Source organism: Tamandua tetradactyla, chromosome 9 (genome assembly GCF_023851605.1).
Source record: "Tamandua tetradactyla isolate mTamTet1 chromosome 9, mTamTet1.pri, whole genome shotgun sequence".
In the NCBI taxonomy this organism is placed as follows: Eukaryota; Metazoa; Chordata; class Mammalia; order Pilosa; family Myrmecophagidae; genus Tamandua; species Tamandua tetradactyla.
Window position 1 is genome coordinate 87,539,919 of NC_135335.1, and position 26,234 is coordinate 87,566,152.

The 26,234-nt window shown below is 35.8% G+C and overlaps 1 protein-coding gene and 1 long non-coding RNA gene across 6 annotated transcripts in view; one reads left to right on the plus strand and one right to left on the minus strand.

Annotated features, from left to right (window-relative positions):
- Positions 1-26,234, plus strand: part of WDR70 (WD repeat domain 70) — a 516,692-nt gene that overhangs the window by 287,817 nt on the left and 202,641 nt on the right. The gene's annotated exons all lie outside the window — the stretch shown is intronic.
- On the minus strand, positions 20,916-22,908 carry LOC143647240 (uncharacterized). Its single transcript, XR_013157935.1, has 2 exons — positions 22,491-22,908; positions 20,916-21,416 (listed from the first exon to the last, which is right to left on the minus strand). It is a non-coding gene; the product is annotated as an uncharacterized LOC143647240 (long non-coding RNA).

Consider the following 26,234-nt stretch of genomic DNA (forward strand, 5'->3'; position numbering starts at 1 on the left):
GACTTGCTTTGTGACCCAGCATATGGTCTATCTTTGAGAATGATCCATGAGCACTTGAAAAAAAGGTGTATCCTGCTGTTGTGGGATGTAATGTCCTATAAATGTCTATTAAGTCTAGTTCATTTATAGTAATATTCAGATTCTCTATTTCTTTATTGATCCTCTGTCTAGATGTTCTGTCCCTTGATGAGAGTGGTGAGTTGAAGTCTCCAACTATTATGGTATATGAGTCTATTTCCCTTTTCAGTGTTTGCAGTATATTCCTCACGTATTTTGGGGCATTCTGATTCGGTGCGTAAATATTTATGATTGTTATGTCTTCTTGTTTAATTGTTCCTTTTATTAGTATATAGTGTCCTTCTTTGTCTCTTTTAACTGTTTTACATTTGAAGTCTAATTTGTTGGATATTAGTATAGCCACTCCTGCTCTTTTCTGGTTGTTATTTGCATGAAATATCTTTTCCCAACCTTTCACTTTCAACCTATGTTTATCTTTGGGTCTAAGATGTGTTTCCTGTAGACAGCATATAGAAGGATCCTGTTTTTTAATCCATTCTGCCAATCTATGTCTTTTGATTGGGGAATTCAGTCCATTGACATTTAGTGTTATTACTGTTTGGATAATATTTTCCTCTAACATTTTGCCTTTTGTATTATATATATCATATCTGATTTTCCTTCTTTCTACACTCTTTTCCATATCTCTCTCTTCTGTCTTTTTGTATCTGACTCTAGTGCTCCCTTTAGTATTTCTTGCAGAGCTGGTCTCTTGGTCACAAATTCTTTCAGTGACTTTTTGTCTGAGAATGTTTTAATTTCTCCCTCATTTTTGAAGGATAATTTTGCTGGATATAGGAGTCTTGGTTGGCAGTTTTTCTCTTTTAGTATTTTAAATATATCATCCCACTGTCTTCTAGCTTCCATGGTTTCTGCTGAGAAATCTACACAAAGTCTTATTGGGTTTCCCTTGTATGTAATGGATTGTTTTTCTCTTGCTGCTTTCAAGATCTTCTCTTTCTCTTTGACCTCTGACATTCTAACTAGTAAGTGTCTTGGAGAACGCCTATTTGGGTCTAATCTCTTTGGGGTGCGCTGCACTTCTTGGATCTGTAATTTTAGGTCTTTCATAAGAGTTGGGAAATTTTCAGTGATAATTTCTTCCATTAGTTTTTCTCCTCCTTTTCCCTTCTCTTCTCCTTCTGGGACACCCACAACACGTATATTTGTGCGGTTCATATTGTCCTTGAGTTCCCTGATACCCTGTTCAAATTTTTCCATTCTTTTCCCGATAGTTTCTGTTTCTTTTTGGGATTCAGATGTTCCATCCTCCAGATCACTAATTCTATCTTCTGTCTCTTTAAATCTATCATTGTAGCTATCCATTATTTTTTCTATGTTTGCTACTTTATCCTTCACTTCCATAAGTTCTGCGATTTGTTTTTTCAGTTTTTCTATTTCTTCTTTATGTTCAGCCCATGTCCTCTTCATGTCCTCCCTCAATTTATCGATTTCATTTTTGAAGAGGTTTTCCATTTCTGTTCGTATATTCAGGATTAGTTGTCTCAGCTCTTGTGTCTCATTTGAGCTATTGGTTTGTTCCTTTGACTGGGCCATATTCTCAATCTTTTGAGCGTGGACAGTTATCTTCTGCTGCTGGCGTCTGGGCATTTATTCAGATTTCTCTTGGTGTTGGACCCAGCAAGGTTGTAATATTTTTCTGTGAAATCTCTGGGTTCTGTTTTTCTTATCCTGCCCAGTAGGTGGCGCTCGTGGCACACGTTTGTCTGCGGGTCCCACCAGTAAAAGGTGCTGTGGGACCTTAAACTTTGGAAAACTCTCGCCGTCCGGGGGGTTCGCTAGCCGAAACGGCTTGAGCCGGCCCGGGGTCCGAACGCAGGGAGGGTTGCTGGTCGCCGCAGCCAGGGAAAGAGCCCGTCGGAATTTCCTAGTCGGCCCTGGGCAACAAGCGTGGCGGGAGGGCGCCAGCGGCAGCGGCCCGCCCGAGAGAGTGCACGTTCCCCGGGAGTCACGGGTTTGGAAGGGGCCTCCCCCACCCGTCACCGTTCTCCGCGGCCTGGGGGTTTCCGATCCAATTCTCTCAGTTGGTCCGGGGGCTGCGCGTGGTGTGGGCGCCAGCCGTCTTTGTTTCAGGGGACCGCCTCTCCAATTCTCCCAGCCGGCCCGGGAAGGGGGAAGGGAGTAACTCCGGCCGCTTGCCACCCCGCCCGGTAAGGCCCGCGCGCCTCGGCGATCTCACCCGAGCTGCTTCTCTCAGCCAGCCAGCCGTTCCAGGATGGGGTACGCTGTCTTTTTTTTATCTCTGTTGTGGCTTTGGGCGCTTTCTGTATCGTTTCTACTCCCCTAGTAGGTGTCCTGGAGAAGAAACTAAGATCCGCGCGTCTTACTAAGCCGCCATCTTCCTCAATGTGTATGATTTTTTTAATGCATGGATTTTCACCATCCTCTTTGGCTGCTAAGAAAGCTTTTTTTTGTTTACTTCCTCATTCTGGGCAGAGTTTTGTACTCTCTCTGTTGCCAAATATGTGAGTTGGTATTATATTCATAATGGTTCTTTTTTCAGTGATACCATCATAGAATCAGAAAATATGCTGTTTGAATCATGTTTCTGTAATATCTGATATAGCTTTTATCAAATTTAATTATTTAGGAAATCATAATCTTCTATAGTTTTTCATTTTGAAACCATAAAGATGCTTCTTATTACTATCTGTTTAAATAGCTACCAGAACTTAAAAAATTAATAGCTTTGATTTTATTTTCATTGTATATAAAATTAAAAATGAATCTATACATTTTAAAAGCATTTATTAATAGAAGTTTCACACAAAAAATCTGTCTTTGGGGAAAATTAATTAGGATTAATTGGGGTTTATTAATTAATCCCAATGAATTTCAAGAATTAAAGAGGTAGTAGCATCTTTTAATCTTGAAAAATTTCCCATTCGTACTTCCTCGTTGTGGTGAAATATGTTTATAAGAAGACAAAATTTGCTCTGACACTTTTTAAAGGTATATTACTTCATCAATTCTGACAGTAATGAAAATATATTCCCAAATTACTGCTGTTAATTGAGATGTGTTCATTTGGTTTTTTTTTTAGCTTAAAACTATCTTTTTTATAGACTTGAATATAAGAAAGATTCAGATCTTCTTTTAATTTTATCATAAACTCATTAGGTATGCAAGTTCATTCCTGTCAAAATGATTTGCTTTTATTAAGGTCTTTATTTTATTGCAGTTATATTTGGATTCATACTCTAGGTGAAAAGTCTGTAAGATTATAAAGATAATAACCCATTGCAGAGCTACCAGGACAAATTCTTTAAAAGATCAGGTTGAGAAATTTTAATTAATTAGTGTCTATAGTTATGGTTTTCCTGTGAATATCACCATTCAGGTTAATGTGTCAGCATCATAATTTTAAGTCGGTGCCTTTAATTCAGAGAATCTCTAAGTTACTGACTGAATTGTAGTGTTTGATTAAATATAGAAGAGTTTGTATTTGTTAATTCTATGTGGGTTAATTTGTCACATAGAAGACTGAAACTGGATTTTGTGCTTGTTTATAATCTTTTATTTTAAATGGGAAAATGTCAACATTCCCATTATTTATTATGAAACATATTACTATAGGATTTAAAATCCTGAAGGTAACATTTTAATTGGAAAATAAAATGGAAAGCTTTTGAGGATAGTACAGTATTTAGAACTCTAGAATTAGTTTTCCCTCAGAGATTGGTAAAAGCATAAAATAGGGCTATATTTAATCAGTCATTTTGAAATGATTTTAAAAGAACACATCAAAAAATAGCTTGAAGATTCATTAATTATGTTGTAGCTTTTTGCACTTTAAAGTAGCTGGTCTATAGTAGTAAAAGCACTAAAGACAAGAAGATGATTTTCATGTGTGAGTTTAGAGATCAGTTGTATATCTGAGTTTACTGGTAATATAATTTGGCTCCTAAAACCTTACACAAAATACTTAAAAAAAATTTTTTTTAATTAATTAAAAAAAAATGACAAAAAAACACAAACATTCTTAGCATATGATCATTCCGTTCTACATATATAATCAGTAATTCACAATATCATCACATAGTTGCACATTCATCATCATGATGATCTTAAAAACATGATTTTGCAATGTTATTAAATAAATGCATGCAGAATTATTACTGTCATTTAGATTCTGTAACTCAAAATAAGCTAACCAGATATTAGTGGAGGAGTATAATTTACTCAGCAGGCAAGAGGTGTTTATATTTAAGCATGTTAATGTTATGTATGTAGTTGCATTCTGCTTGAATGGTTTTTGTTTAATTCATAATCGTCCCAGTAATTTCAACTAATTTTATGTATCTTTATCATGTTAATAATGCAAACTGCAGAAAATCTCTAGGAATTATTTAAAACCTCCTAATTAATCTTTATATAATTTTTTTTACCTTTTTTATTGTGAAAAACATATATACAAAAAAGCAATAAATTTCCAAATACATTTTAAAGAAGTTACAGAATTTTAAGTTTGGTATGGGTTATATTTCCACAATTTTTGCATTTTTTTTCTTCTAGCTGCTCCAAGACACTGGAGACCAAAAGAATGATATATATATCATTATATTGATTCAGCAGTTATATTCATTTCTTAGAGCCTATCTTCTCTATTGTACTCTTTCTTCTCTCTCTCTCTCTCTCTTTTTTGGTGAAAAATAATGTATATACAAAAAACCCAATAAATTTCCAAGTATATTGCTACAATTAGTTGTTGAACAGATTTCCTAATTTGGTATGGGTTACAATTCCACAATTTTAGACTTTTATTTCTAGCTGCTCTAAGGTACAAGAGGCTAAAAGAAATATCAGCATAATGATTCAGCACGCATACTCATTTGTTAAACACGACCTTCTCTCTATAACTCCACTATCACCTTTAATCTTTCTCCCACTCTTTAGGGGTTTTTGGGCTATGGCCATTCTAACTTTTTCATGTTGGAAGGGATGAGTGATTCATTTTGGCTATAGACTGAACAGTAAATCCTGTGGAGGAATTATAAACTATGGGGAAGTTTATTCAGTCATTGTTTTCTTCATTTATCCTGAAAGCCATATAAAAACCATCAGTGTCATTGTAATATGCCTCCAAGTGTTACATCAATTTGATTTTTAAAATATCTGTTTATTCACTTATATATTTATTTTAAAAGAAGAATGTGGAAGTCTCCAAAAAGTTAGAGAGTACATTTGTTTACTGGCATCCCTAAGTTAGCAGAGGTTTTAATCGAGGGTGGTATGAATTTCTTCTGGAGATTTCTAGGTCAGGCAAGGTAGCATCGGTAAACACAGTCCACTCCTGCATGACTTAATGAATCTGTATTGTGTGACTAATACTCCAGTATTCTTGTGGTGTGTGTTGACCCTGTTGGCCATTTATGGAATAGTAGTATATGAAGAAGTGTTATTCCTGTGAATATGCATGAATTGAACTTAGTGTAGGGAAGGAAATAAAAGCTATTTCCATACTGTGGATTTTGCAATTAGTCAAATTTGTAATTAAAATTAAAATATTCCTTTGTTTTCACTCTTTTTTTTTTCCTAAAGACTTGGATATAATAAGTGATTTTTCTTTTTAAATTATCTTTTCCATTTCTTTATTGAGTAAATTTTGCAACTACACAACAATTTTGTATTTATACAATTTCTGAATTGCTTTTTTCTATTGTACCTTGTCAGCCTGTTCAGTCCATTCCCAACTTTCAAAAAGTTGTCACTTCATCTTTTCAGTTTCATGTTGACAATGATGATGAAGTTAGGGTAGCAAGTTAACAGGCACTTTGCAAAGAAGTATGAAAAATCAGTTGTCCTTTTACATTGCCTGTTTCTAAGTCTTGTAAGTTTACATGACTTAGTAAAACTATTTCTGTCTTATAAACTGTCCTTCCTTTTGTTAATACTCCTAAGATTTGTCTTGATGAAACTGTCAGCTTTTGTTACTGTTTTTTTAAAATGTCCTCCAAGTGAAAATAGTTTACTTTTCCCTTGATAACACTTTTCTGTTACTGTATTAGTAATAAAATCAAGTACACTATAAATAGAGAGAGCTCATAAATTATTGATTGCAAGCTTGCTCTGATATATGCTTTCTAAATGGGCAGGATTCTATTACTAAAATAGTATAAGTGATATTTTTCGAAAGCTGTATTAATCCAGCAACAAACACCTCTAGCACAGACTTGTTTAGACACCTTGTGTGTCTTTTAAGTCCTAGAATATCGTTGAACACCTGTGTCTCCATGGAGGAAACAAGGCTCAGTGATGATATTCTTTCCAGTAAAAAATTGCCTACGTACATAAAAAGGTTTTTATCTACATAGAATTACTGAAGAGATAGATAGGTCAACTTCTTGTTGTACCAGACAACTATGTAGTGGTTATACTTTTTAATCTTACTCTACCAGTTTTACTTATATGCTCTAAATAGGCTGAAGGTTATAATTCTTTTCCATAAGCCATTATGTAATTTCTTATTTTTCACAGAAAGATATAGCTCTTCCAGATACCCAACTTTGAACATTCTTAATTCCATCATGTTCATGTTATAAATCCATCTTGTCTGTCAATTAGTGAGTATTTATTTACAACCTGCTGTGTGCCTAGCCTGAGTAAAAAGTGAAATGTCTTTTGCTCTCATGGAATTTATAATGTAGTAAAGAGGACAGAACTTTAAAAATATGCATGAATAATTAAGTAAATAATTATTTGTGTAACTGCTGTGAAGAAGCAGTATATGAGGAAAACCTGAAAGAGTCAGTAAAAGTTCCTCTGAGAAAGTGATATTTAATCTGAGATGTGAAAGATTAGTAGTTATTGGTAGGCAGAGAAAGGAGGATTCCATCCCAGAGAGAAGAAATAGCACATATAGACACTTGTTTTGGGAACTGAGAGAAATCCAACATTACTAAAACTTAGAGGAAAAAATGGAGAGCAGCATGAGATGAATTTGCTGAAAAAGACATGGGTCAGTCAGATCATGGAGGGGCTTTATAGACCATGTTGAACACAATTGGATTTTATTCAAAGGACAACTAAAAGAGTGTAAAGTATTTTAAGTAGGGGAGTGACACCGTCAGATTTATACTTTAAAAAGTTACTTTAGCTTCTGTATAGAGAAGAAATTGAGGGGTAAAGTAGACTTTGTAATCATATTCAAGACTTTTATAATGAATTTCTTTGATATCATTAGGCCAGTTTTTTTTCTGCCTTTGGACTTTTTACATATGAAAAACACTCTCATCAGTAACAGTGTTCATTGTTTGCCACGAATCTCAGCTCCATCCATGTGCTGCTCCCCATCTGAATTGAGAAGTATTAAGATAGTCCAACTCTTACCTAGTTTTACTGATAGTAAACTGATGCTGAGATAAGTAACCTACTCAAGGTCACAGATAGTCTGTGGCAGATAGAGCAAGTAAGATTCCAGAGTCCTTTTCACATAGGTACCTGTTTACTTCCATTCATTTTTTCCTCCAACCAAATGCTTTTAAAATATAAAAGACCAAGTTTGCTGATACTGTAGTTAATATATTCTAGAGTTTCAAGAAATGCTAGTTAACTTTGTCAAGAACAACTCAAAAACTACCAAGAAGCAAGTCTGTGCTAAATAAAATAGACTGACTAGGAAGGAAGAATGAGAGCAATGGGTTGTATAATTGTGAACTACCAAAGAGAACTACCTACTGTGGACATGCAGGAAGAAGAGGCATAAAAGGAGGTCTGCAGAAATGGAACAGGATGATACAAAATTATGTTTGGAGAGCTTTTCTCTATTGACCAGAGCTGAAAAATTTTTTTCGGTTAAGTTCAAAAAATACGTATGTTATATCTCTTGTTGTGGGTTAGGCCCTACATTTGATGAATATAGGAATATAGTATGCCCCTTACTCTCTAGGATGCTTCCCAGTCTCCTGGGATATTTGGGCACCCATAATTTTTATAGCAAAGAGGTAAGGGTGGCTTATTCTGGAGGAAAGTGAAGCCCTGTCTCTCAAGACATGTATCCCATAAAATAAGAGCAGAATTTTCCTGTATGTACTTTTTGTATGTGTGTGTGTGTGGGGCATGGTCCAGGAATTGAACCTGGGTCTCCTGCATGAAAGGCACCAGACATTCTAACCATTAAACTACTTGTGCACCCCAAAATATGGACAATATCACCTCATAGGTTTTTTTTTTTTTTCCCATGGGGAGGCACTGGGAATTGAACCCGGGTCTCTGGCATACCAGGCAAGAACTCTACCTGCTAAGTCACCATGGCCCACTCCTGTATGTACTTTTAAGCCTAGGAGTTAGCAGTTTTTCTTAGGCTCAGAATCACCAGGGAAAGAAAAAGTTCCTTCAAAACAGTATGGTGCTTGAGTCATCAGTAAGTCATAGCATCAATTCCTGGTTCTTTTCCTATTTCAAAATAACCCCAACCTCTACTTTTAGATACTTCAAAGAAACAGGATAAAATTGGAAAGTTGGTTTTGGGGTAAGGAAGTAGCCCTTTTTTATATGCAAGCTTTCTATATGTCCCTGTTACTTAATCTTCACAACATTAACTCAGAGAAGGAATGGATTTACTAGGTCACACAGCTGTTTAGGGGTGGAATAGGGATTGGAGCTCTTGACTGGCTATGCTACATTACATTTCCTTCTCCCTGGCTTTATTATCTTAAGCCCACAACCATCTGTATCCTGTTGACTACATCCCTCAACTGTTCCTTCAGAATAGACAGTTGTGTAGTAAAGCTAATCTTAGGATAGTAGTGTTTTCTAACTTGCATTGAGACTCTTTTCTGGGTCATGATCAGCATTTTTTAATAAAATAAAATAGAGTAGGAATTACCAGATGATGTCACAATTAGTAAGGGTAAGTACTGTTTCCTGAAAGTTTTGTTTTAGTTGTATGTGTGTATCCATGGTAAAATTTATATTCTAATATATTAAAGTCACTCTAATTTTTGAGTATAAGATGTCAAAAATTTCAGCATTGTATTTTATCTCCATAAGATACAAGCCATATTTCTCTCAGTTAGAAGGCAGTATAATGTAGTAGTTCTGAGCATAGACTGTGGAACCAAACTATCTAAGATTTGAATCTGGGCTCTGCCACTTACAATCTCTGTGTCCGTTGCCAAGTTGTTAATGTTGCTACTTTTGTTTTGTCTTCTGTAAAGTGGAGTTGTGTGAGCATTAAGTGAGTTTATGTGCCTAAAGTGCTTAGAATAGTATCTGTTACTTAGAAGCCCTAAACAATAAACTTAGAACAATAAAACTTAGTAACTATTATGATTGTTGTTATTGTTATTAGATTCATATTTTTGTCAAAGGAACATGGACGTATTGCTTTAACAATTCCTTTCCACAATGGTAGCAGTTGATTCATTTGGTTAATTTGTTGCACACTTTTCATTTGCTATAAGAATGCTAGCTTTCTCATTGGTTTAGTGCAATACTCCCTTTACATGCAATACTCCCATTACATACAAAGTTGTTCCTGCTTGACCGACTTTGCCAAAGATAGCTACTACATCATGTATCTGCTTTAAGACTTATTGTAGAAAATGGTGAGGTTGATTGTACCAGGTCTCAGCCTCTCAAGAACTGGCTATTTTTATAGTTTGATGGCTCATAGTTTGACCGGCATTGTCCACTTATAAAATATATGTGTATGTCCTGGTCCACTGTGTTATAGAAGTCTTAATAATCATCATGCCCTAGGTCTCTCTGATTCAAGCCCTGTGAGGTTTGAGTAAAATGTTGTTTGAATGATTAGGGGAGTCTTGACAGATGGTTGTGTAGTAGAAATAACATTTGAATTAGGGGTTAAAGATGAAACCTCAAGATTCCAGGAGAGTAGCAAAAGTAAAATAATTCAAGACACTGGTAGGATTTCATATCAAGCTCCGAAGCTCGGAAGTCTTAAATGGTCATTTTAAGCATCTAGGCAATAATAAATAAGTAGAAGCAGTGGACACCAGAACCTTTAGATTATCATTTTTTACGATACCAGTCGTAGACTTTTATAAGAACGTAGTAGAAAAAAAAAAACACAAAGGTTAAATGTGTGGTTTAACTATATGTTAGAGAATTATTTGTGCATATTTCTTTATAGTGAACAGTAAACTGTATTTCATTATGATTATTGATGAAATATCCTTTTGTTTACAGACATACCTCAGAGATATTGTGGGTTTGACTCTAGACCACCGCAATAAAGCAAGTATGGTAATAAAATGAGTCACACAAATTTTTTTGTTTCCCATTGCATATAAACATTATGTTTATACTATACTTGTAGTCTTCTTAAGTATACGATAGCATTATGTTAAAAAATGTACATACCTTCATTAAAAATGGTTTATTTCTAAAAGATGCTAACTATCATCGGAGCCTTCATCAAGTTGTAATCTTTTTACTGGTTGAGGGTCTTACCTTAGTGTTGATGACTGCTGACTGATCAATGTGGTGGTTTCTCCAAGTTGTAATGACTGTGGCAGCTTCTTAAAATAAGACAACAATGAAGTTTGTTGCATCAATTGATTCTTCCTTTCACAAAAGATTTCTATCTGTAGAATAGGATGCTGTTTAATAGCATGTTACACACAGTAGAACTTCTTTCCAAATTAGACTCAATCCTCTCAAATCCTGCTGCCTTTTTTATCAACCAAGTTTGTGCAATATTCTAAACCCTTTGCTATCATTTCAGCGATGTTCACAGTAGCTTCACAGTAGCTACTCTCAGTAGCTTGAGAGTATAATCCTTCTCAAGAAACTACCTTCTTTGCTCATTTATGAGAAACAGGTACTCATCCATTCATGTTTTATCATAAGATTGCAGCAATTCAGTCACATCTTCAGGTTCATTTCTAATTCTAGTCCTCTTGCTATTTCTACCACACCTGCAGTTACTTACTCTATGGAAGTCTTGAACACAGAGCCATCCATGAAGGTTAGAATCAACTTCTTTGAACACCTGTTAATGTTGACATTTTGACTTCCTCCCATGAGTCATGAATGTTCTTAATGGCATCTAGAATGGGGAATCCTTTCCAGAAGGTTTCCAGTTGTCATTGCCCCAAATTCATCAGAGGAATCACTATCTGTGGCAGCTTTATAGCCTTACAAAATGTATTTCTTAAATAATAAGACTTGAAAGTAGAAATTACTCCTTGATCCATGGGCAGTAGAATGGATTTTGTGTTAGCAGGCACGAAAATAGCATTAATCTTTTTGTACATCTCCATTAGTATCCTTGGATGACCAGGTACATTATCAAGGAGCAGTAATATTTTGAAAGCTATCTTTTTTTCTGAACAGTAGGTCTTAATGGTGGGCCTAAAATAGTCATTAAACCATTTTGTAAACAGATGTGCTATTATCCAGGCTCAGTTTTCCTTTTTATAGAGTGCAGTAGAGTTGATTGAGCATAATTCTTAAGGCTCAGGGTTTTTGGAATGGTAAGTGAGCATTGGTTTCAATCTAAAATCAAAAACTGCATTAGCCTCTAACAAGAGAGTCAAGCCTGTCCTTTGAAGCTTTGAAACCAGGCATTGACTTCTCGTCTCTAGCTGTGAAAGTCTTTGATGACAGCTTCTTCCAATAGAATGCTATTTGTCTGCATTGAAAATCTGTTGCCCAGCATAGCTACCCTCATCAGTGATCTTAGCTAGATCTGGATAACTTGCTGCAGCTTCCACATCAGAAATTACTGCTTTACCTTGCACGATGCTATGGAGACAGCTTCTTTCCTTAAACCTCTGCTATCTTCAAACTTTTCTTCTGTAGCTTCCTTACCTCTCACAGCCTTCCTAGAATTGAAGAGACTTGAGGCCTTGCTCTGGATTAGATATTGGCTTAAGGGAATGTTACGACTGTTAAATCTTTCCAAATCACTAAAATTTTCCCTGTCTCCGCAGTAAGGCTGGTTCACTTTCTTATCATTTGTGTGTTCACTGGAATAGAATTTTTAGTCCTACAAGAACTTTTCCTTTGTTTTTACAACTTGGCAAATTTTTTTGGCTAGGCTTTTGGCCTATCTCAGCGTTCTAGTTTGCTAGCTGCCGGAATGCAATATACCAGAAATGGAACGGCTTTTAACAAGGGGAATTTAATAAGTTGCTGGTTTACAGTTCTAAGGCCGAGAAAATGTCCCAATTAAAACAAGTCTATAGAAATGTCCAATCAAAGGCATCCAGGGAAAGATACCTTGGTTTGAGAAAGCCAATGAAGTTCAGGGTTTCTCTCTCAAGTGAGAAGGCACATGGTGGGCACAGCGTCATCTGCAAGCTTTCTCTCCTGACTTCCAGTTTCATGAAGCTCCCTGGGAGGCATTTTCCTTCTTCATCTCTAAAGGTCACTGGATGGTGGACTCTCTGCTTCGTAGTGTTGCTCTCTCTGAATCTCTCATTCTCCAAAATATTTCCTCTTTTATAGGACTCCAATAAACCAATCAAGACCCACCCAAATGGGTGGAGACATGTCGTCCCTTAATCCAGTTTAACAACCACTCTTGACTAAATCACATCATCCAGGGAGATGATCTGATCACAGTTTCAAACATACAGTATTGAATAGAGATAATTCTACCTTTATGAAATGATATTTTGATTAAAACATGGCTTTTCTAGGGGACATACTTCCTTTCAAACCAACACACTCAGAGACATGCCTTCCTCACTAAGCTTAATCACTTCTAGCTTTTAAAAGTGAGAGTTGTGGGACTCTTCTTTTACTTTGACGCCATTGTAGGGTTATTAATTGGCCTAATTTCAATATTGCTGTGTCTTGGGGAATAGGAAAGTCTGAAAAGAGGGAGAGTGACAGAGAATGGCTGGTCAATGGAATGGTCAGAACACATACAACATTTATAGATTAATTTTGCCATCTTATATGGGCATGGTATCCCCAAACTATTACAGTAGTAACATCCAAGAAGCCAGATCCCAGATCACCATAACAGATATAATAGTAATGGAAAAATTAGAAATATTACGAAGATTAACAAAATGTGACAGAAACATGAAGTAAGCACATGATGTTGGGAAAATCGCTCCAGTGGACTCAGGATTGTCACAAACCTTCAATTTGTAAAATATACAATATCTGCAAAACTCAGTAAAGTGAAGCCCAATAAAACAAAGTATGTCTGTATAATACTCTCATAAAATGGGTTGGTAATTGCTGAGAAACTTCCTTTTCTCTTCTTTAGCAGTTTTTTGTATAGAAATCTGAAATCATTTTTTAAGGGATACACTGTTGACAAAGGCTGGGAGGTGCTATAGGTTTAGTGATGAGAGGAAAGTTTCAAAGTTGTGGTAGAGTCCATGATCATTCGTAACTATATAGTTTCAAATGTTAGACATCTTTTAATAAGAACATTTAATTTAGGCTCATGATAATTTGAAGTATCTTATTAAAAAATATTGTATTTTCCATTGTAATCCATGTGTTAATCTACTCTGTCAGATGATTTTGAGTTGACTATAAAAAAAAGAATTGTTTTAGATTTTGCATTGTGTTAACATCTAAAATATACCACATTTGTTTACGACTACTTAATGTAATCTACCTAAATTTTCTGATGTATTTTATTGTTTACTTTTCAAAGTTGCTGGATTTCATTTAGTTGCCATATTAATACAGGTTGGCCCTAAAATTTTTACTTCGATTGAGCATATTAACATTTTTCTTTGACTCATAAATATCCTGTTCTTGATGAAAGTTTATTTTCCTTTTCTACATTATCTGCTAGCCAACTATATATTTGTAGAGTGTTTTAATTCCTCTATACAGAAAAGAAAAGGGCTCCATGGTGATCGCATTTTTAGGCTAGTAGGCCTAGTTTTGTTACATTTTTCTAACTTACACCTCCCCCACACCTTAGCTAGAATGTTAACAATTTATCTTCCCTTTATATTTATCCTCGTAATTGTATGTATTCTTACCATGTCTTTCTCTCTTTTTTAAGCAAGACATACTGAATTTTTCTCTTTTTTTTTTACCAGTCATCATTTAGCACTTCTCATTTTTTTCCTTCTTTCTCTCCTATTTTGATTTCCTGGGCTGCTAAAACACATACCATGAAGTGGGTCAGGTTAAACAATGGGGATTTATTCACTTGTGGTTTGAGTCTGGGAAAAAGTCCAAATCAAGGCATCATTGAGGCTAAGGCTTGTTCCCAAAGACCAGCATTCTGGGGCTGGCTGCTGGTGATCTTTGGTTCCTGTTTCACATGGCAAGGCACATGCCCTCATTTCCTGGTTTCTTCCTTCTCTTCTGGGTTCTGTTTCAACCTTGTGTTTCCTTGGCTTTTACACTCTTTGTCTGAATTTCATTTTCTTATAAGGGACTCCAGTAATAGGATTAAGACCTCTCCTGATTGGGATGGGCTATACCTTAACTGAAGTACCCTTCAGTTGGTCCTACTTACAATGAGTTCACACCCACAGGGATAGGTTAACTTTAAGAACATGTTTTTCCAGGCTACATACAGTTCCAAATCTCTACACCCTCCTTTGCCCTTGTTTTAGTTTCTTAGGCTACTGTGCTGGTTTGAAACTGTACGTACCCTAGAAAAGCCATGTTTTAATCCTGCTCCAATCTTGTAGGGACAGCCATTTCTTTTAATCCTGATTCAGTATTGTAGGGTGGAAACTTCAGATGAAATTATCTCCACAGAGCTGTGATATGCCCAATTATAGGTATGGCCTTTTGATTAGATAGAAATGTGACTCCACCCATTCAAGGTAGGTCTTGATTAGTTTACTAAAGCCCTTAAAAAGGGAAACATTTTAGAGAAAACTCAGATACTGACTCTTGGAGAACAGTTGCTTCAGAATTGACACAGACATAGGTGCTTGGAGATGCTTGGAGTGCTCACAGGCAAAGCAGATGCCTAGACTCAGGCAGAGCCCAGCAGATGTTGCTGTGTGCCTTCCCATGAGATGCTAAGTAAGCCAGAACCCATAGTTGCGTCCCAAAGGAGCTAAGTGAAGATCCACAGACGTTTAGAGAGGAAACCACTGGCATGAGAAGCTGGATGCAATGGATATGGGAACAAGGACCAGCAGACCCCAGCCATGTGCCTTCCCATGTGACAGACATTGGCTTTTCTTGAGCCGAGGTATTTTTCCCTGGATGCCTTAGTTTAGACATTTTTGTGGCCTTTGGACTGTAAACTTGTAACATAATAAATTCCCTTTATAAAAGCCATTCCATTTCTAGTATATTGCATTCTGGCAGTTTTAGCAAACTAATATAGCTACTTAAAGCAGATACCATGAAATGCATTGGCTTAATCAATGGAAATTTATTAGTTTAGTTTAGGCTGTAAAAATGTCTAAATCAAGGTGTCATCAACGCAATGCCTTCTTCCTGAGGATAGCTGCCAGAGATCCTTGGCTCCTCTACCACATGGCAAGACATATGGCTTCATCTGCTGGTCTCTCCCTTCTCCTACAGGTTTCCTTGATTTCAGCTTCTTACTTCCATGGCTTTATCTTTCTGTCTCTGTATTCATTCTGTTTATAAAGGACTCCAGTAAGAGAATTAAGACCCGTCCTGAGGTATACACCTTTAACTGAAGTAGCCATAACAAAAGATCTTATTTACAATGACTTCACAATCATAGGAATGGATTAGCTTTAAGAAAATGATTTTCTAGAGTACATACAGTTCCAGAGCGCCACATCCCTTTCCCCCTTTGTCCTCCCTTCCTCGTCCTCCTCTTCTTCCTCTTTCTGTTTTGTCTCCTTTCTCCTTCACATATCCTCCTCCTTTGTTTCTCACACCAAATATTAATTCACAGTGTACTTCTAAAATCTTGTAGAGAAATATTGATTTATTTATCTTATTTGATTACCAGAAATGTGTTTGAAGAAATATAAAATTTTTTTTTTGAAAGTCTTGGGGAGTTACGGATTGATTATATTCTTATTATACCTTACTAACACTAATTTCTATTTTTCTTTCATTTAAAAGTTGCACTTCTTTTGCTTATGTGTATTGTTTTGATTTGACTAATAAACTCAGTTTCACTGTATTTATTGGTTATATTCATAACTTTTAGAAGATATCTCTCATAGCTTTTTCTTATATTTCTTATTGATAGTAGAACAAACTTGATATTCTAATTAGCCAACTTAAGCAAAAGTGGTAACTTATAGGAAAGATTTTAAATCAAGGTGTACTCTTAAATAGCTGAGTATTCTCAAAGTAGCTTTGAATTATATAAATCAAAAGAGAGTATCACAGACACCACATTTACATTTGATGCAAATATAAAGTGCTCATATTTTAGTGGTTTAGGGGACTAGGTCAAAGTTAGATATTCTTCTTAATCATTATAGAAAAGCCATGTTGTGGTAGATTCAGTTGTCTACTGGGCTAGGTGAAGGCACCTAATTCTGTTGCTGTGGATATGAGCCAATGGTACGTCAACCTCATCTGTTGCTGATTTACATCTGCAGCCGGTTAGGAGGTGCGCCTGCTGCAGTGAATGACGTTTGACTTAATTGGCTGGTGCTTAAATAAGAGAGTGCAACATAGCACAGCCCAAGCAGCTTGGCATTTCTCATCTCAGCACTCGCAGCTCAGCCCAGGCTTTTGGAGATGCAGAAAGGAATCACCCCGGGGAAAGTTGATTGGAACCCAAAGGCCTGGAGAGAAGGCCAGCAGAGACCATCCTGTGCCTTCCCACGTTAGAAAGAACCTCAGTGGATAGTTAGCTGCCTTTCCTCTGAAGAACTAGCAAAATAAATTCCCTTTTATTAAAAGCCAATCCGTCTCTGGTGTGTTGCATTCCGGCAGCTAGTAAGCTAGAACACCTGCCTTTCAATGAATTCTTTTCTTTCTATTTTATCAAAAGACATCACTCTGACCTGTTGTGCTCATTGTTTTACCTTAGTTAAAGGTGTACAGTTTTATTATGAGCCAGATCATCTAGTTCAGTTCTTTCTGTTACCATGAGCAGTTTATAAGGTACAGTCTACTCAACTCCCTAGAACTCCCTGTTAAAGTTGAAAGAGTCTGTTAAGCCAATATGAGCTAACCTGTCTGTCTACACAGATTGGCAACTCTCCTCATTATTTTTCTTTCTTTTTTTGCATGGACAGGCACCGGGAATCGAATCCGGGTCTCTGGCTTGGCAGATGAGAATTCTGCCACTGAGCCACCATCACACCTCTCCTCATTATTTTTGATGCTGTTTCAAATCTTTAAAACATAGGACCTTTGTTTGCTAACCATGAATTTATATTTCTTAGTTATTGCTGATTTTTACAGTAATTTATTTAAACTAGGCAGCTGCTTGTCTCAAATAAAAAAGAACCTGTCCTTTGTACTTCAATAGTTAATTATATGCAAAACAAAAAGCAGGAACTAGGTCTGTTTGTTATAAGATTTGTGATTATTGGCACCCCTGGGTCTTCCCAGGACATACCAACAGTGACTCATTATTTTTTCATTACATGAATGAGACTTAGAAAACCAATCTTTAGAAAAGACACAAGTTAAAGCAGTTCATCTAGTCAGGCATTTGCTTTGGTTAAACCAACTGTGTGGTACACTTAGGGCTGGCAAACTCATGTTTATGTTCACTATTAATACATCAACTGCATTCTTGCTTTAATTCCATGAAACAAGTGGCCTATCATGCATACTATTGTAGAAGAGCTACTAAAAAGGGTGGCTGTTACTGATGTTTACAAACTTGCCATGTGTCCCATCCAGGGTATTCCTGGTGAAAGATCATTAGTCTATTGTCCCATTCACTTAAATGTTTTCTAATTATTTTTATTTGTGTTAATTTTATCTCCTTAAGTAATATTTTATGTGTCATGAAGACAAGACTATTTTGTGCCTCCTTTGTAGCCTCTCTTAAAGTTCTAGAAAAATATAGAAAATTAATATATAGAATATAGAGAAACTAATATAAAATATAGAAAACTAATATGGAAAACTGCGGAATAAGATTATTTTGGTTAACGTATAAGTTCATACTTTTGAATTCTGTTATAATGTCTTCCTCACTGATTGATATCACAGAGATGATACACGTTGTTTTAAAACAACTCTTCACTTAAAATTATATAAAATATTTAATTAAAATACGTGGTCAGAGCACATGTTAACAACAGATAACATTAGCTACATTGGTGGGGAAATGGACTAAAGAGTCTCAAAAATCAGCAAGAATTCATTTTTGCCAGCTGTTACGTTGGCATGGTTCTAAGGCTTGTTTTCCCCAACAAGGACATGATCTGCTATAGGAGGGTCCCGGCAACAGGCCATATCATTATGGGGGTTATTTTTATAAAAGAAGTCTCATTGTACTGGCAGAGTTTAATCCTTGGAGGATAGAGACCCTTTTATTATAGTTCATGTTATGATACACTGTTTTTTAGTAGTGGATGAGAAAAGTTTTCTCTGTTGATTTAACATAAAGACACCATCTGAAGTTGTAAGCACATTTGCTCTTTACATATATAAAAATTGTTTCATGTGTTAGTGTGGAAAAGGAAGGAAGGCAATGTAGATTTAGGGAATTAAGACTGGAGGAGACAGTAGCAAGAAAAAGGTATTTGAAGGGAAAGGGATAAAGCAAGTGTTCCAGGTAACCCTTATGCAGTCACCCCAATTGCACTTTTGTCACATGTAAGGTCCACATGTGAATAGCTGATGACACCAAAGGTATATTCAAACTTTATGTAAATGGAACTTTTTCTTTGTTCTTTTAATTGACATTCTAGAAAAATCAGAAGCTTAAGTTTGAAGCTTACAAGTTACATAATGCCTTTGGGGCTCAATTTCCTTAAATGTGGGCAAGTTAGGTAGCTTTGGAGGAAGCTTGGCTTCTTCAAACTGGAAATAGAAAAAAACCCTTCATTTCTGAAGATGAAATTGTAAGACTCCAATTGGTATGTTAACTGTGTGGAATTTGATAAAAGTTATGATATAGAACAGATCAAGGTTATCTGTTTGTATTGTTAGTAAAAGTTTTCAGTAATAGCTCTTTACCTTTTTCTTTAAAGTGTTTCTGAATTATAGTCTTAGAAAATATTTGTTTCTATTGACATTAATTAACATTTTTCTTGTGTTAGTTTTCTTTCAAAGTCAACTTAAGCACAGTTCATAATTTCATGCATTCACATTTGAGATAATGTATGTAATTAAAATGTAAATACAAAATAAGCTGTTTAATCTATAACCCTTTAGAAATACTATCACCATAAAGAAGAACCATTTTATGACAGCACGGGATGATGATCTTACAGCTCTTGCTCTTGCTTGCTGTCCCAATTATGCCCAGTTGACTTTGACATTATGTTATGGGTATCAATAAAAAGGCTCTAAAAATAAAAGGATCTAAAACTAAAAGTAGCTTTCGTTTTGGTATGTTTGAAATATCTGCATATAGCTTACAGTTAAGGAGAAATTTGCTGTGGTTTTTCAGCAGAAGTCAGAGATATTCAGCTGGATACATAAAACCCTGAAGTCTAAATAAAGTTAGAAAACCATATATAACATTGACCAATCAGGTCTTTTAAGAATCTGTTCTCGGTATCTTTTCTCTCTCCTTTTTGCTGCTTCATGCAAGACTGCTTTTGTGTCTTTAGTTACTGAGCTGGTGAAATACTTTAGCTGGTAGGCATATTTTGCTGCAAAAGTCATACCCTTTTGATCTTAACAAGATGAGCTGTAGTCCTTTATTGTTAGAGGCTGTTACCTTGATGAAAGAAGAACCTTGAGTAGATTTATTTTATTATATATCAACTTGATGTGTGAAATTACTTATGTTGTCTGTATTTACAGCTGTTAATTCCCAGGAAAACAGGTGTCTATATTATGTAGCTCATTGGAAATTAACCTTTTTTAAATGGGTCTGTTAAGATGTCAAAAAGTCTTCATTATTTAATGTCATTTTTATGCTTTGAATAGCTGTTAAAAACCTATAGATATTTAGGTCTTTAGGAGGATAATTTTCTACAAAATAATAAAGGTAATTTAGAGAGAGAGGATTTTAATTTAATTTTTTTTTCTTTTTAGGAATTCAGATAATTAATAAAAATATTTATTTTAGCATTGCTTGATTTTTATAAGTCTTATTGTGATAGAATTCACATACCATAAAATTAGCCCTTTTATTAAAGTGTACAATTCTGTGGTTTTTAGTATATTCAGAGTTGTGCAACCATCATTCTAATTTTCAGACATTTTCATTGCCTAGAAGGAAACCCAAACCCATTAGTAGTCATTCCCCAATTTCCTCTTTCCTCAGCCCCCGGCAGATACTAATTTTAGAATGATGCCTTGAAAGGTAGACTAAATAACCATTTAGTATCACCAAATGAACCTTTATGCTGATCAAATTGTATAATGAAATTGGTATATGCATTAAATATTTATAGCAATTAGGTTTGTTTTTCCTCCTCTTGTCAACAATAGTTTATCATCATCATATACTTTAATTAGGCATAGTATCTTATTGTTAATTACTTATTATTATTTAGTAAAATCTTGTTGAATCTACTTCTTTTTTTGTTTTTAAAAATTTGAAATGTTACTTTGCTTCAATGCCCAAATCAGAATAAATTTAACAAATTATATTTATCTTTGCTTAAATACCTTTCCTTCATGATGTAAATAAATATTGAGATAGTAGCTATAATAGGAGTATCTTTTTAAAATACTTTAAAATAAGCTTTGCAAATTTTCCCAGTCTTAGAACCACCTCTTTTCTGCACGTAAACAACTGGCAGTTTTTACAGATGATCATTATGTATTCAGTCGAGGAAACTCTTAAGATCTTAGCTAGCAGTATGACTTTGACCATTTGATTGATCAGTAGATTAATAATCAGAAATGTGTTTTTATTTTACAAGGTTAATCTAGTTTTGCTTGATTTAATAAAAGGGTTGAAAGTTAGAGATAATTTTTTTTGAAGTTGGTTATTGCACTTGCACTGAGGATTCTTGTATAATTTTCTTTATAGTTCACTTGGGATTTAAATCAGCTCAGGACTGTCAGAATAATCCTAGGACTGTTATTATATAAAACTCCAGTATGTATATAGAGTGAAGAGGATGTTGTGAAGTTGATTATATAAGAATCCTGGGGGAAAGGCATGTTTCAGGAACATCACTGTAAGGCTTCTTTCACTCTTCTTGGGAGTGATCACAGATTCTGGGGTCTCAAAAAGTTGATATTTGTAGTTGTTGAGACTATTCTTGTAGAAGTTGTTTTTCACGGTCTCTGCAGTGATCAACAATGGCAATAACCTTCCAACAACGAAAATTCTAGAAGAACTGACAAATTGAATTGGTACTCCTGTTCCTGAATTCATGCTTCAGCTTCTCCTTTGGATATAAAAATCAAAACATTAGTTTTGAATTGTGAATAAACAAGAGAATTAAAACATTGACTGGTTGTTGACAAGAAGTGTTTGGAACCTACATCATGTGCTCAGGTGGAAAATGTGTAGAATCATGCTAAAACTTTGTTTTGGTTCTCAAAATTATAACATAAATCTATGGTCTCAAGAGCATGCTTATATATAGAAACACATGTTGGATTTTATAATAGCTCTCAGAGGAAGAATGGGTCTCACTTTACAAAACTTTGCTCTGCCTACAGAATTTTAAGAATAAATCTCTTGTATAATTTGGTGCTCTTATGTAAAATTTAAAAAAATATAAAGTTTTAAAGCTGTACTGTTTAAAAAATCACAGAATAGGGTTTGGTAAGAAATTCTAGCGATATAATTAGGTTCTGTATGTTGAAAACTTTTTTCTATGGCAGATTAGCTACAACTACATATGCAGCCCCCAAAGGAAGCATTATATTGCTGTCTTATGCACTTTTTCCACTGAGTTTGAGCAAACAGTTTTGTCCATTCTCACAGGAAAAGGCTTCTTTTCCCTGCTCCCAGTTATCATGCTGGCTTGTGTAATTTGGTAGTCATCAGAAAAAAAGGGGGTGGGGGGATTTTTTTAACCTTTGAAAGTGATACCCTTTTCAGCTTGGCAGTTCTCAGTGTTCTATCTTTGTCTCTAAAATCCACGTCGGAAATGCTAAGAGTTCCCAAGCTGGAGTTAGGAGAGGTCATTGTCAGGAGGATCCTGTAGCACTTTTCAGAAATTAGAGGGACTTCCAGCAAAACTAGGCCACATAGTCCAAGGATCAGGTACACTCTGTAATATCACTTGGATTTGAAGATCTGCATGCTTTTAAGCTTATCTGTAATTTGGTCTGGTTTCTATTTACCTCGTCAAGCCCAACACAGTTTTTGTGGTTGCTGAAAAATCCTTACTGGTATCAGTTTGCACATATAAAAACAGTTTTCCATTTTCATCTAATTTTCTTTCCAGTAGATTGCCAGGTTGCTGTGTATTTGCCATAAAGTGCCTATTTAGCCCAACCCACTCACTCACCTTGTTCCTTCAAGTGATTTAGAGTGTAGTGAGTGATTCCATGAATGATTGTATCTCTATGTAGCAAGAGATTGGGAAGTAAGTCTGTGTCCTGGTCTGTTTTCTGAATTATATAAATATAAGTTTTTCTGTTCATTATTAAAGTCTAACTTTGGTTTAGCCCCTGTTTACTTTAATTGAATCCTTTCCAACAGGCATAGTGAGCTGACCTATAACTTTCACAAGTCTTGTTTGCAGTCATAGTGAATAGGCAGGATACACTGCTGTAAAAGCATGGTTCTCCGAAATGAGTGGGGAATGACATCACAGTGAAGTAAGTTATCTAGTGCAAATCTTTTAATCTTAGTTCTGATCATGGAAACCTTTCAATAATATACTTCTCTGCCTTCTTAAACAATATGCTAATTGTTATTAAACCCTTAACTGAATCAGAATCATCATTATGACATCATATACTCAACTGTATTGCTCACAAGCAGATGAATGTGTAAGGCTAAATACCAATTGATACATGCAGTAATTGGGAGATTGATTGCAAAAAATCGACTTGATTATTCCCTCTCTATATCAGTCCCTGTAGTAATGTGACTTTGTAGGGATAGAATCTAATTTCTCACTCCTTGAATCTGGGCTGGCTTTCTAACGTGCTTTGGCTAATAGATATTGCAGACATTATAGTGTGTCAATTACAGAGTTAAGCCTCAAGATGCCTCACACATTTCTACTTATGGGACACTGTTTAGCAGCCCTAGAAAATAAGCTTGGGCTAAATTTCTAGAGGTGACCCCATCAACCCTTCACTCCATCTGACAGCTAGCTAACCACAAGGCATTTGAGGGAGATCATGGTAGACAAACCACTTAGCCAAACTGTCAGACTACTACAGAATTGAGAGAATATCCAGCCACCATGGGGTTACCTCTTTGTGGTAGTTAGGTTCAAGTGTCAACTTGGCCAGGTGAAGGTGCCTAGTTCTATTGCTGTGGACATGAGAATGGTACATGAACCTCATCTGTTGCTGATTACATCTGCAGTCTACAAAGAGGCGCACCTGCTGCAATGAATGATGTTTGATTTAATTGGCTGGAAGCTTAAATGAGAGAACTCAAAGTAGCATAGCCCAAGCAGCTCAGCGTTCCTCATCTCAGCACTCGCAACTCACCACAGGCCTCTGGAGATGCAGAAAGAAATCACCCCAGGGAAAGTTGTTGGAACCCAGAGACTTGGAGAGAAAGCCAGCAGAGATCACCCTATGCCTTCCCGTGTTAGAAAGAACCTCAGTTGAAAGTTAGCTGCCTTTCCTCTGAAGAACTGCATGTTTTTAATGAAATAAATCCCCTTTTATTAAAAGCCAATCCATCTCTGGTGTGTTGCATTCCAGCAGCTAGCAAACTAGAACACTCTCTGATGTGTAGACATACGAGCAATAAATGTTTAAGCCACTGATTTTGGAGTACTTTGTTATATAACAGTATCCAATTTCTTTGACACAATAGTTGGTCTTAGGACATGTTTCTTTGGGCAAAAGAAACTTCTGATATCAGCGTACCTTTTGATCATTTGTTGCTTTCTCAGAAAATTGTCTTGAATGATATTTCTGCAAAGTTAGTAAAATACAAAAGGAAGTTTGTTGTTGGCTCACCTTAAATGTTTATTGAATTGAATTGCCCTTTTACATATAATCATTTCATTGTTACTGTTGTTCCTTAACAATAGTACTTCATTTATTATCTGTTCCCTTCACTCTATTAGAAGGAAAGCCACAGGAAGTCCCGTGTCAACCGATATCCATTTTTCTCTAATGTGTGCTCAGTTTTTCAATGAAGGATTTCTTCACCATTCCTTTGATTATACTACAAAAAATAGTTTTTGAGCACTAATAGTATACATAGGCACTGTGCCAAGACTTACAATCTAGGAAAATACTGACTAGGAGACAGTGTTAAAATATAATGTGGAAAGGATTATGAAATACGGTATACTAGGAGCTCCTCTGATAGGAACCCATGGGAGAGAGATCAGAGGCTCCCCTGAGTCACTAACATAATTTGATATCTAAAGGATGATTGAGAATTAGCTGTGAAAAGGGAACAGCAATAGCATTTTATAGATGGGAAATGCATATAGAAAGACATAAAGGTGAGAGAGAAGGTTGAATTTGACTGGAAATAGAGACTATGTAGGAACCAGTGGCAAGAGATGAGTTCATAGGGTAAGTAGGAACTATGTTGCTGTGAGACATATTACCATGCTTTAGGATAGATTGGAGGGAATAAAAGACTAGAGGCAGGGAGGCTGATGAGAAGGATGGCATTGCAATAATTCATGCATGATAAAGGGGCACTACATGAGGAAAATGGCTGGTGGGATAAAGAGAAGTAGATGAGTTCAAGTGAAAGTAAAAATTGACAATTTATAGTGATTAATTGAAGGGTGAATGTAATGGAGAGAAAAGGGTCAAGGATGATGTCCAGATTTTCCATGTAGACAGCTGGCAGAATGGTTCACTGAGGTGGAGGTGCGTCACAGGAGGGAAAGGGATTTGGGAGGAAGACGATGAATTTAATTTTTTCAAATGTGAAGTTTGAAATATATTAGAAACTTAAAAGAAAAAATTTCCAGAAGACAGCTAGTTATTTGGCTCTTAACCTCAGAAACTATTGGTTCGATAGATCTAGCCTGAAGAGTCATGAGTATATGATAATTGAAACCTTAGGAGGAAGGTGAGATCCACCAGGGGAGGAGATTTTTCACTTTTGAAAAAGAATCCGGGACTGAGCCCTCAGGAAATGCCAATATTTAAGTAAAAAGAGCAGTCTTCAAAGAGTAGTAAATAGGATCAACCAGAGAGATAGGAGCAAAAGTAGAAGCATATAGTATCATAGAACTAAGACAGTGTGTCGGGGATCTGAGAATGCTCAGTAAAATCAAAAGCTGCTGTGAGGTCAAGTGAAGGCTGAAGAAATGCCTTTTGGTTTTAGGAATGTTGGGTTTTAGAAACTCTATTTTGAAGCACAAATTTTCCCCACACATAGAAAGTTTGTTACTCCATTTTGTATTTACCGATTTTCCTTGTCCTCTATTAAGATATTTCTCAAATGTCACCTTTTCTGAGAAGCTGTCTCCCAGCAAAATTTTTTCCTTACCCTAGCTTCACAGCTAAAGTAGCATATATCAGATTCCAACAGCTGAGTTTGGGCAATAGAGTAAATTCCTGGATTCAGCAAGTTTGTATTAAGTTCCTTTAGGACTAGATTCTAATGTTATCCATTTTATTATTTTTAATACCTCCCCACAGTGCCTGGCAAAGAGGTGGTGTTTCATAAATGTGTGTGTATTTGAATTCTTGATTTTGAATAGCATACAACATTTAAAATTCCCTCTTTAGAGTCACTTCAAAACCAAAATTTTTAAATATTGCTGCCAGTTGGATGAACTTTATCATACACTCTATGCTGGTTTGAAATTATGTACCCCAGAAAAGCTTTGTTCTTCTAATTCTGATTCAGTATTGTAGGGTAGGACCCCTTGATTAGATTGTTTCCATGGAGATATAATCCACTCACTTGTGGCTGTGACCTTTTGATTAGATGGAGCTATGGCCCTTCCCGCTTAAGGTGTGTCTTGATTAGTTGACTGGAGTTCTTTAAAAGGGAAAACATTTTGGATAGAGTTCAGAGCTGATAGGCAACACGAGAAACAGGTGTTTAAAAATGCAGGGAGAAAAAATGAACCTAGGGAAGC